This window comes from Garra rufa, chromosome 2 (assembly GCF_049309525.1).
Source record: "Garra rufa chromosome 2, GarRuf1.0, whole genome shotgun sequence".
Classification (NCBI taxonomy): Eukaryota; Metazoa; Chordata; class Actinopteri; order Cypriniformes; family Cyprinidae; genus Garra; species Garra rufa.
Window position 1 is genome coordinate 30,256,642 of NC_133362.1, and position 10,128 is coordinate 30,266,769.

A 10,128-nucleotide genomic window follows, 5' to 3' on the forward strand; every position below is an offset into this window, starting at 1 on the left:
ATCTGTTAATAGTTATATATTTTATATTTGCAAAAAAAAAAAAAAAAAATATATATATATATATATATATATATAAATTGAAGGCTAAATATTTGTAAATAATTATTTTTAGCTTACATTATTTATTTATTATTATTATTAACATTACAAAAATATATTTATTTATATATTTATTGCTGGCTCCTGTTAATATACCAGTTATATATTTTATTATTTGCTAAACGACACAGCATAATTTTAGGCACTATTAGGATATATATATCTATTAGGATAGTTAGGCTTTTTTAAAGCTTGTCTAATGTTTGTATTGCTTAACAACTTACAATAAGGATCATTAGTTAACTACAGTATTCTACAGCATTTACTAATCTTAGTTAACATTAATTTTTGCATTTACTAATGCATTATTAAAATAACAAGTTGTGTTTGTTTACATTAGTTAATGCGTTGTGCACTAACATGAAAAAACAACATTAACAATTAACAATGATTAATAAATAGTGTATTAAATGTATTGTTCATTGTTCATTCATATTAGCTAACACATTAACTAATGTTAACCAATGGCACCTTATTATAAAGTGTTACCATTTTAATGAATAATATTATTACTAATAATAATACTTTTATTTTAAGGTTTGTTCACTTACGTACCATTGCAGAATAGGTTATATATATGTTGCTAAACAACAGTTTATAGGCCAGTGGCCTTACATACCAAGAAAATAATATTTAAATGTGGGTTTACTAAAGCTTGATTTGTGCGTACACTGTAACCGATTTTTGTAATTTGAACAGTATTTTACTGTAATATCTACAGTAAGATACTGTAAAATGTATATACAGTATTTTACTGTAAACTGCAAAGGATTATGGGAAAATATATGATCACTACTGTAATTCTCCACTACTGTAAATCCGTTTACAGTAGTGAACTTGCCCGCGAAAAATTGACCAATGGCAAGGGAGATTTTTTTTTCTCCTGTTGAGAGGAAGTGGCGGTAAAAAGGACAAAAGAGAAATGTTGCATCAATAACTCGACAAAAAGGTTAGTATATTATTTCTGTTTTATGAAAAACTGAACAATTTTAATTTGTTTTCACTTGTTAACAGCAAACTAACAATATTCATCGTGTTTTTCATGTCGGTAGCCTTTTTTTTTCTGACTGGCGGCCGGGGCGCCGCCATAACGGTGAAAACATGGACTGGTGAGTAAATTAAGGTGACCTATATTAGTCGAAATAAACTTTATTTAAACTGAGAAACACGTTTGTATATTCGGCTGCCCTTTAATGCAAGTTAGTTCGTCTGACGAGCCCTTACTCAAGCTTAACAGCAAACTGAGGTGAAATACTGAGGTAAAGTGCGTTAAGCAACACCACTGTTTCTGTGGAGATTTTAAACTGTATTTTCAAGCCCTTCTTTTGCTTGTCATTTTCAAGTTTCTGGTCTGGATGTCGTCTGTAACGTCGGAGCGCGGAGGTGTATTTTGGATCTTCTTCTGTGAATGACTGCCATAGTATCGACGATAATGAACTGGTAAGCTAATAATGTCAGTAAGCCGAAGTTGACAAACTTAACGTTAGTCACAGAGCAGCATAATATCTTTTAAACGCTGCCGCTTTATAGCTGGCAAGGTAATTCTCTTCAAATGATGTTTAAGTAAGAAATGCGTGTATGAATGTCGTATGTAACTTTATAGACGGTCTCTTCAGTGACAGACGTGACATAAACAGCGCGCTAACATGAAACACTGAGGTAAAACTGAACACCGCGGTTAACTGCATCTTTTGTGTTTTATTTTCAAGTTTGTGGTCTCGTGGTCATGTCGTCTGCATCGGAGGTGTTAGAGTCTTTTCTGGTGATTGCCGTCGTCGCGGTGCAAACAACAGGTGAGCTTCCCCTTTCATCAATTTAACTAAGTTAATGTTAACGTTACTAAATTAGCCAAATTAGCCACAGGCTGCTGTTCTCCACTGACTTGCAGAACAGGTTAACTTTTTAAAGAGTGTAACGGGCTAGCAATATATTAATATAACAAGTTTTGCTAATAAATATTATAAATGTTTATTTTATTAAAAATGTAGATTTTATTACTGTACAGTAGTTGTTTTTTCTGATCATAAACTATAGTAACACTAAAAGGGTGTTGTGACACTGTCTGTTACAGGAGATTTCTCCAAGCACTAACTGGATGCTGACCATCAGGGGCAGAATCATCATACAGCCAGCTGTCCATTTTACAGACATGCAGAATCAGGTAACCCAAAACATTTTAGTTTTACATTGCATTTACATTCATGCATTTTTCAGATGCTTTTATCCTAAGCACGTTATATTGTATTTAAAGTACACATTTTAAAGGTATTTATTTCCGGGGAATGTTTTTTATTACCATGTCTTGTCACATCAAGATTGAGTTTGCATGCACATTAAAATTATTTCTATTAAACCAGCATTTAAACAGCAAAATGCAGCTGCTTCAGGTATCTTTAACTTACTGTAACCTTTAAATTCATAATAGCAATCTTACCGTCTGTCAATTTAAATTATTGTTACTGTAAAGCAACAATTAGAGATTTTTAATCATAGTAGGCTTATTATATGCACAGACTTTCTAGGAAACACACGTTTAGAATGTTTATATGAACAGATTGGTTAGCATTTAGCATGGTCTGTGGCAGACTTTACTAAGTGTCAGGGCAACAAAATTCAATAAACAAGAATGTAATATTAAGTGATTTAAATCAAGAAGAAAATATTGTCTTTTTGCTCCATTTAGTAAAAACGGTTCTTAACAAAGCCATGTTGTGCATCTCTGCACACAGCAGTGTTTCATTACTGAATGAATTTACCTTTTTTAAACACCTAGAATCAGTGACTTACTGACCCATTCATAAAATTCTTTATAAAAAATTTCAAGAAAAAGTTTCTTCAGTTTTTTTTCTTACTACTGCGTTCGTATGTAGTATATCATTTTTTTTTTAAATGCATACAGCACCAAGTTTGACAGTTGAGGCAAATTCTTTAAACACTGTTTTTCTTGTGCTTGCAGGTTTGTTCAGACAGTCAACCTTTGTGGCAGCAAATGCATTGACAGTCACAGATCAGATGGACTTCTGGAAAGAGGGTGCAAACAACAAGCATCAGCCTGAATCCCATTCTGCCGTTTCTCATCAGAGAGCTTGTCAACTTTGACTCAAAACTACTAAAATTTAACACAACACAAACACATTTTTACTGTATGATTTTATTTTATTTACACTACCAGACAAAGCTTTTGAACAGTAAGATTTTAAATGTTTTTAAAGAAGGTCTCTTCTGCTCACTAAGCCTGCATTCATTTGATCCAAAGTACAGCAAACACAGTACACTTTTGAACCATTTTTATTATTTAAAATAACTGTTTTCTTTTTGAATATATTTTAAAATGTAATTTATTGCTGTGATCAAACCTTAATTTTTAGCATCATTACTGCAGTCACATGATCCTTCAGAAATCATTCTAATAATTTGATTTTCTGCTCAAAAACTATTATTATGATGTTGCTGAAATTATTATAATGCTAAAATAAATTTTTTTTTTTTCAGGTTTCTTTGATGAATAGAAAGTTCAGATAAACAGCATTTATCTGAAACAGAAATAGTTTGTAACATTATGAATGTCTTTATTATCACTTTTGATCAATTTAAATCATCCTTGCTAAATAATATCTTTCTATTCATCAAAGAATCCTGAAAAATCTAAAAATTAAATAATGTTTATCAGCATACTAGAATGATTTCTGAAGGATCATGTGATACTGAAGACGAGTAATGATGCTGAAAATTCAGCTTTGATCAAAGGAATAAATTAAATTTGGATCAAATTAATGCAGGCTTGGTAAGCAGAAGAGAATTCTTTAAAAAAATCTTAGTGTTCAAAAACTTATGACTGGTAGTGTACTTACTTATTTTTGCTTTTCAGTATGTGTATGTTTGCCATGATACAAAGTCCCTGTACTTTTAAAAAGAAAATGTTCAACAATTAAAAAGAATATTATCAGAACTAATGCTTATGAGTTATTGTGATTTTTATGGGGTTGGGGTGGTAAAAATCTTGAATTACAGTGCTGTAGGTTAATTGGATTGTTTTTACAGGTAAACAATGTTTAAAATAAATGAAAATAAACTCTATAGTACTGATACTGTAATTGAAAATACAGTAAAAATACTGTAATTGAAGATACAGTAAAAACACTGTAAATTAAATTACAGTAAAAATAATGTAAATGAAATTACAGTAAAAATACTGTAAATTAAATTACAGTAAAAATACTGTAAATGAAATTACAGTAAAGACCTTTTAGTACTGTAAATGCACTTACAGTATTAATACTGTAAACATTTTTACAGTAACTTACTGGCATCCAGCTGCCAGTAAGTTACTGTAAAATTTACAGCAAACTTTTTACAGTGTACTTTTCATATTTATTATTGTAATTAATAATACTAATACTTATATATTATAATATTTATTTGCTTACATATCGTTGAAGAACAGCAGTTTGTGATCTGACATAAACCGAGGCAAGTCAGGAAATATCTATTATGAGTGTGGCTTTACTAAAGAAGCCATATCTTTATTGTTCCAGCTCAGCACAGACCCTTGGAAACGTGACTCCGACAGCAGTTCCAGGGGCCAAGCTCAGGTTCATACCCTGCTGAAAACAAATGCACGGAATCCAGTACATGTGACAGGCCTTGATAGCGATGAGGAGGGATTTCAAAGAGCCTGGGGGAGTTTCTGCTCACCCTCACACAGACCACCCTCTCCTCTCTCCTCCCTGCTCTGAAAGCACCAACAGTCGCTCTGTTAGCAAGCTTCCGCATCGCTGTCCAAGAGCCAAAGCTGTCTTCTTCATATTGTCAGAAGGATGCCATATTCTTCCTTGCTCGATCTTGCTCTCTCTCCCTCTTGTCTCTATCTTATTTTCTCCTCTTCATTGTCTTCATGAAATTGGCAGATATAACATTTAACTAAATGCAGTATCTTCTCAGGGCTGTCTGGCTGTAGTTCACTTTGTGAAGGGGGTCGCATTACAATTTGCTGAGGAGCATGATTCGAGAATGGCAGACAGAGAGAGCAGGCAGGGAAAAAAAGGGAAAAGTAATTTCTGGATCCTTGTTGAAAAAAGGTCAAATGCTTTTTAATGACTGTGTTTTCCGATAATGGCAAACGGGGACAGGCAATAATAAACTTGCAGATTGGTATCGTGCGTCGTGCACTTAAGCGGCGCGTGGCATTGAGGACTTAATTTACTGCCGTAGTGCTAGGCGACTGTCACCAGGTGTTATTTCTCTATTCCAGATGCTAGCCCCCTGTTTGCCACAGGCCAGAGCCAATTTAAAGAGAGCAAATACAGAGGTGCGAGTGTCTGTGTGCAGATACGACTGTTGAATGATGAATTGTAACGGCAAGATATGAACAACGAGTGGAAGGCATTCACTAATGAAAAACCTAGTTTTGGATCCAAAACATGTTCAATTAAAGAGAAACAAAGAGAGTGACATGGATAGGACAGCAAGAGAGATCACAACCATAATGATTAGCTACAGAACAAACTGTTGTCTTTGTTTAATTAATAGTGAAGCTCTGATGTCTTACTGACCTAAAAGCAGTTCATGGGCATATTATTTTTTGCATATGTGACCCTGGACCACAAAACCAGTCATAAGGGTCAATTGAGATTCATATGAAAGCTGAATTAATAAGCTTTCCATTGATGTATGGTTTGTTAGGATAAGACAATTATTTGAAAATCTGGAATCTGATGGTGCAAAAAAATTCAAAATACTGAGAAAAACGCCTTTAAAGTTGTTCAAATTAAGTTCTTAGCAATGCATATTACTAATCAAAAATTAAGTTTTGATATATTTACAAAATATTCAAAATTTGCTAAATATCTTCATGGAACATGATCTTTACTTAATATCCTAATGATTTTTGGCATAATAAAGAAACATTGTGTATTTTGACTCATTCAATGTATTTTTGTATATATTGCTACAAATACACCCATGCTTAAGACTGGTTTTGTGGTCCAGGGTCACATATCTGAACTGATTTGATTGGTTAGCCTCATGATGTAAGATATAAGCAAGTTCATATTAGAGGAAGTAAAGTGGTATTGTTATATTTTGTTGTTTATCTTTATTATATGGACATATTTTTGTCAAACATTTAAGAAACCCATCAGTTGTAAAATGCTGCTCCAATAGTGAGTTATTATTATAATTTTTTATGTAAAATGAAATCCTATAATCTTTTGAGAGCAGAGGATGTGGCTGCATAGTCAGATTAAACTGCATTTTTGTCTTATTGATGAAACAAAATTAATAATTTGCTTAAATAGTTATCAAAACATCTTAACTGGGTATTAATGACATTGTCTTCTGCAGTTCTTCATGAAAACTCATGTTAGCCCTAACTAAGTTGAGACACTGACATTAACATGCATTTATTTATTTATTAGTTGAGAGCCTTCTTTTAAAATTTCCCTTCTGAGGAGTCTACTAAATGCTGTGGTGCTTGGAGGATTTTTTGACCGCTACCGCTTGCGGCAGAATGTTTTCAGTGTAACGCTGGGATTTTCAGTGTTCAGGGGAGTTTTCATTCTACTAAGCACTACAACGTCTAGCAAATCCACTCTGACAGGCTAATTAAAGGGAGAAATCTGTAGTTAGTGTTCATTAAGCTTCACCCATCACATTCTATATTGACTTAAGATTTCATGTAGAAATTCTGCTGTATGTGTGTCATATTATAAACCTCAATAAATGTGACCCTGGACCACAAAACCAGTCTTAAGTAGCACGGGTATATTTGTAGCAATAGCCAAAAATACACTGTATGGGTCAAAATTATCGATTCGTATGCCAAAAATCATTAGGATATTAAGTAAAGATCATGTTCCATGAAGATATTTTGTAAATTTCCTACCATAAATATATCAAAACTTACTTTTTGATAAGTAATATGCATTTCTAAGAACTTCATTTGGACAACTTTAAAGGTGATTTTCTCAGTATTTAGATTTTTTTTGCACCATCAGATTCCAGATTTTCAAATAGTTGTAACTCGGCCAAATATTGTCATATTCTAAAAAAACATACATCAATCGAAAGCTTATTTATTCAATTTCTTAAAAAAATTGTTTGAAATTTTTAAGGAAATTAATTTTTTATATTGTCTATAGTAAACAAACAACATGTGCAATTCATGTAATTGCGTAAAGATAACATTTTTGTGTTAAAATGCACACATACTGTATATGGATTATAGAACGCTATAATCAATTGAAAGCAGTAAGGACTTGGAAATAACAATTGCTACTTTAAATATTTTATTAACCTATAAAATGTTAAAAAGTGCTTTTCTACTAAACTTGAATCATTTAAATTCATTAGAATCTAAAAGATATATTTTTAATTTCAATAAAAAAGATAACTTTAATTGCTCATTGTATCATTCTCTGATAAGTAAAGGATATTTATTACAAGCTGTCAGTCTTTTTACATTGCATTGAACCTGTAAAATGATCAATGGTCCAAGTGACAAAATGCACATTTTTAATGACAGCAAAACATTTTTTATACAATCTTAATCCAGGAGCAGTTCAATATTAATAAATTGAAAGATCTGCAAGAGGAAAAGGACTGAAAATGCCTGAAAACAAAGCATAACGGAAGTCTGTCTCCTACGATTGTTCTCCATGACCTCTACCAAACAAGAACTACCGCATGTATCGCAGGATCTGAGAACTACACAAATCTGTATTAAAAAATAATACAGCAGAACACTGAGTCAGGCTATTATGTTTTAAAAAATATATAGGAAAGATTTTGCTTTTTAGACTGAGCATATAATCTCAGACGACATCAGGAGATGTGCCTTCAGCCTGAGCTTCACACCAGATTTTTTCATTTTGAACATTTTGATTGTGAAGATATGTGACTTAGGAATGCGACTTCTGAAAACAGTGAATGATTCTTTGTCTTCGGATCATTCTTACGTGCGTTATTGTGAATTACTGGCAAAACACAAACACATTCCTTTGTCTATTTAGACCTTGTTCCAATTGCAGTTGCCTTGTTCAGAATTTTCTTCTCGTCGCCGTATGCCAAAACAAGCATTTGTTTAGCTGAGGAGGAGGAGGTTTAATTCAGCCAGTCATCTGAAAGCGTTGGGTTCCTCCTTGAGCTTTTGACAGCGTACTACACTAACATTCTTGGCGGCCTTAGAGGTCTAGTGCATTCCACAGAGAGTGAAATCTGAAGCCAACCTTACAGATCCGTCTATAGTGATGCACAAATTTTTTTTGTTGTTTTTTTTTCTTTCTCCGCCATTATTTTTCTTACAAGCATGCGCACCCCCACCCTTCCTTTAGTCTCCGCACTGTTGTTCCTGTCCCGAGAGAATTCTCAGGGACGGACAATGCGTCCTAAGCAGACCCACTGGACCTGAAGGGCACAACGGTTGGGATGCAAAAGGCCCATCGCCACCCCGCTTCAAGCAAGAGAGCACTTCTGTGTCTCAAAGGTGCATTTTGGGGATTTCTGAGGGCTCCAGGAGTGGGGAGCTTTGGACAAGGTAAATAGATGCACTCAGAAGGGAGAAGAGCATCTTCGCTCTTAATTGGGGATCGGGGAGGGGGTGCTCACTTTGGCACTGTTGCGAGTTGCTAGCGAGCCTTTAGGCGCATCCTCACAATGTGAGGTAATTGGGATTTCTACCTTTGCGAAAGCTGCTAATTTTCCATAGGAAGTGCTAACAGGACCTTTGTCCAATATGTTTTCCTTTTTCCTTCCTCAGAGAGTTACAGGACTGAAGAGCTGGGAATGGCTGGGGCCACTACCTGAGTGGAGGAGAGCCTCCGTAATGAACCACTTCACATAGTGGTTTACAGGGGGAGAAAAGAGGGAGAGAAAGGCCACAGAAAAGGAAGCCTAATTCTGTGGCCTGAGAAAGGCTGGGGCCACAAAAGGTCTTGTTTAAGGACGTTATTAAGGGTATTCTTCAACCGTGCTTAGTCTTCAGCACCAATGGGCCACTTAGGACAAGTGTACCAATCTCAGTCCCCAATGGAAACAAACTGACGCCATCTGTCAATGTTTACCATTATGGATTTCATGTACCACATCCCATATGCACAGCTTCAATACCACTTCGGCATTGTCTGAGACCGAGATGTGTTGACCGACTCGTGAAGAAACAGAGCTGAATGTCTCTTCGGCCTTAAGGCGGGACGGCTTGTGTTTGGCTGATTGTCTTTGTTTGTCAAGTGACACTATTTTCTGTCTCAATGTTGTCGTAAGTGCAATTCACATCAAAACAGGCCAAACACAACTTGTTTGTGATTACTCTGTCATTAATTCATAAATTCCTTAGCAAACTACTGCAGTTTTGAACTGAGAAATATATGCGTATTGACTTCTGCATTAAAAGTTGTCCCAAAGTTCGACAACTTACAAATCATTCATTTAACGCGGAATAGAAACCGAAGGATTGAGAAATACATTTCGTCCCAAAGGCTAGAGAACGAAGTCGTTTCTTTTCTACTTCTTTCTCCCCCTTTAACCACCCCTGTCTCTCTCTCTCTCTCTCTCTCTCTCTAAATCAAACAATAGCCCCCAACCCCTTGCCCTGAGTCAGTCTGTTGCCCTATAGGACATTAGGCATTCCTTAAAGTTAGCCCTTCTTCCGTTGTGCTTTTGTATCTTGATGGCCAGGCTCCAAACGAATGTGAACAGTATTGTGGAGGTTGGTGGCCTTTGGTTCCTGGCTGTATTATGTTCTGGATGCTTTTTCATGCTGTCTAAAGTGGTTCTGGTTGGGCTGCTCAGATTCTAAAAGCCAAAACTTCAGGAACAAGGAACTTGTACAAGGTTTGTACAAAATGGCAGTAACGATTAGTGCTTAGGCTGATGCCCTGATAAGGATGTGAAGTATAAAATGCATTATTGAACGTACAATTGAATCAACCGCGTATCTGGTATAGAAGATAAAAACAGAGAAGAGAGGTCATTTTAAATTACCACAGTTGAATTTAGCTATTATTACATGCTGCAAGCAATGAGACTTTCAAA

General features: G+C 34.9%; 1 long non-coding RNA gene across 1 annotated transcript; it reads left to right on the forward strand.

Annotated features, from left to right (window-relative positions):
* The first annotated feature begins 1,810 nt into the window (after positions 1-1,810).
* LOC141325099 (uncharacterized) lies at positions 1,811-3,555 on the forward strand. The gene is made up of 3 exons (XR_012353727.1): positions 1,811-1,892; positions 2,171-2,260; positions 3,056-3,555. It is a non-coding gene; the product is annotated as an uncharacterized lncRNA (long non-coding RNA).
* The last annotated feature ends 6,573 nt before the right edge of the window (positions 3,556-10,128 follow it).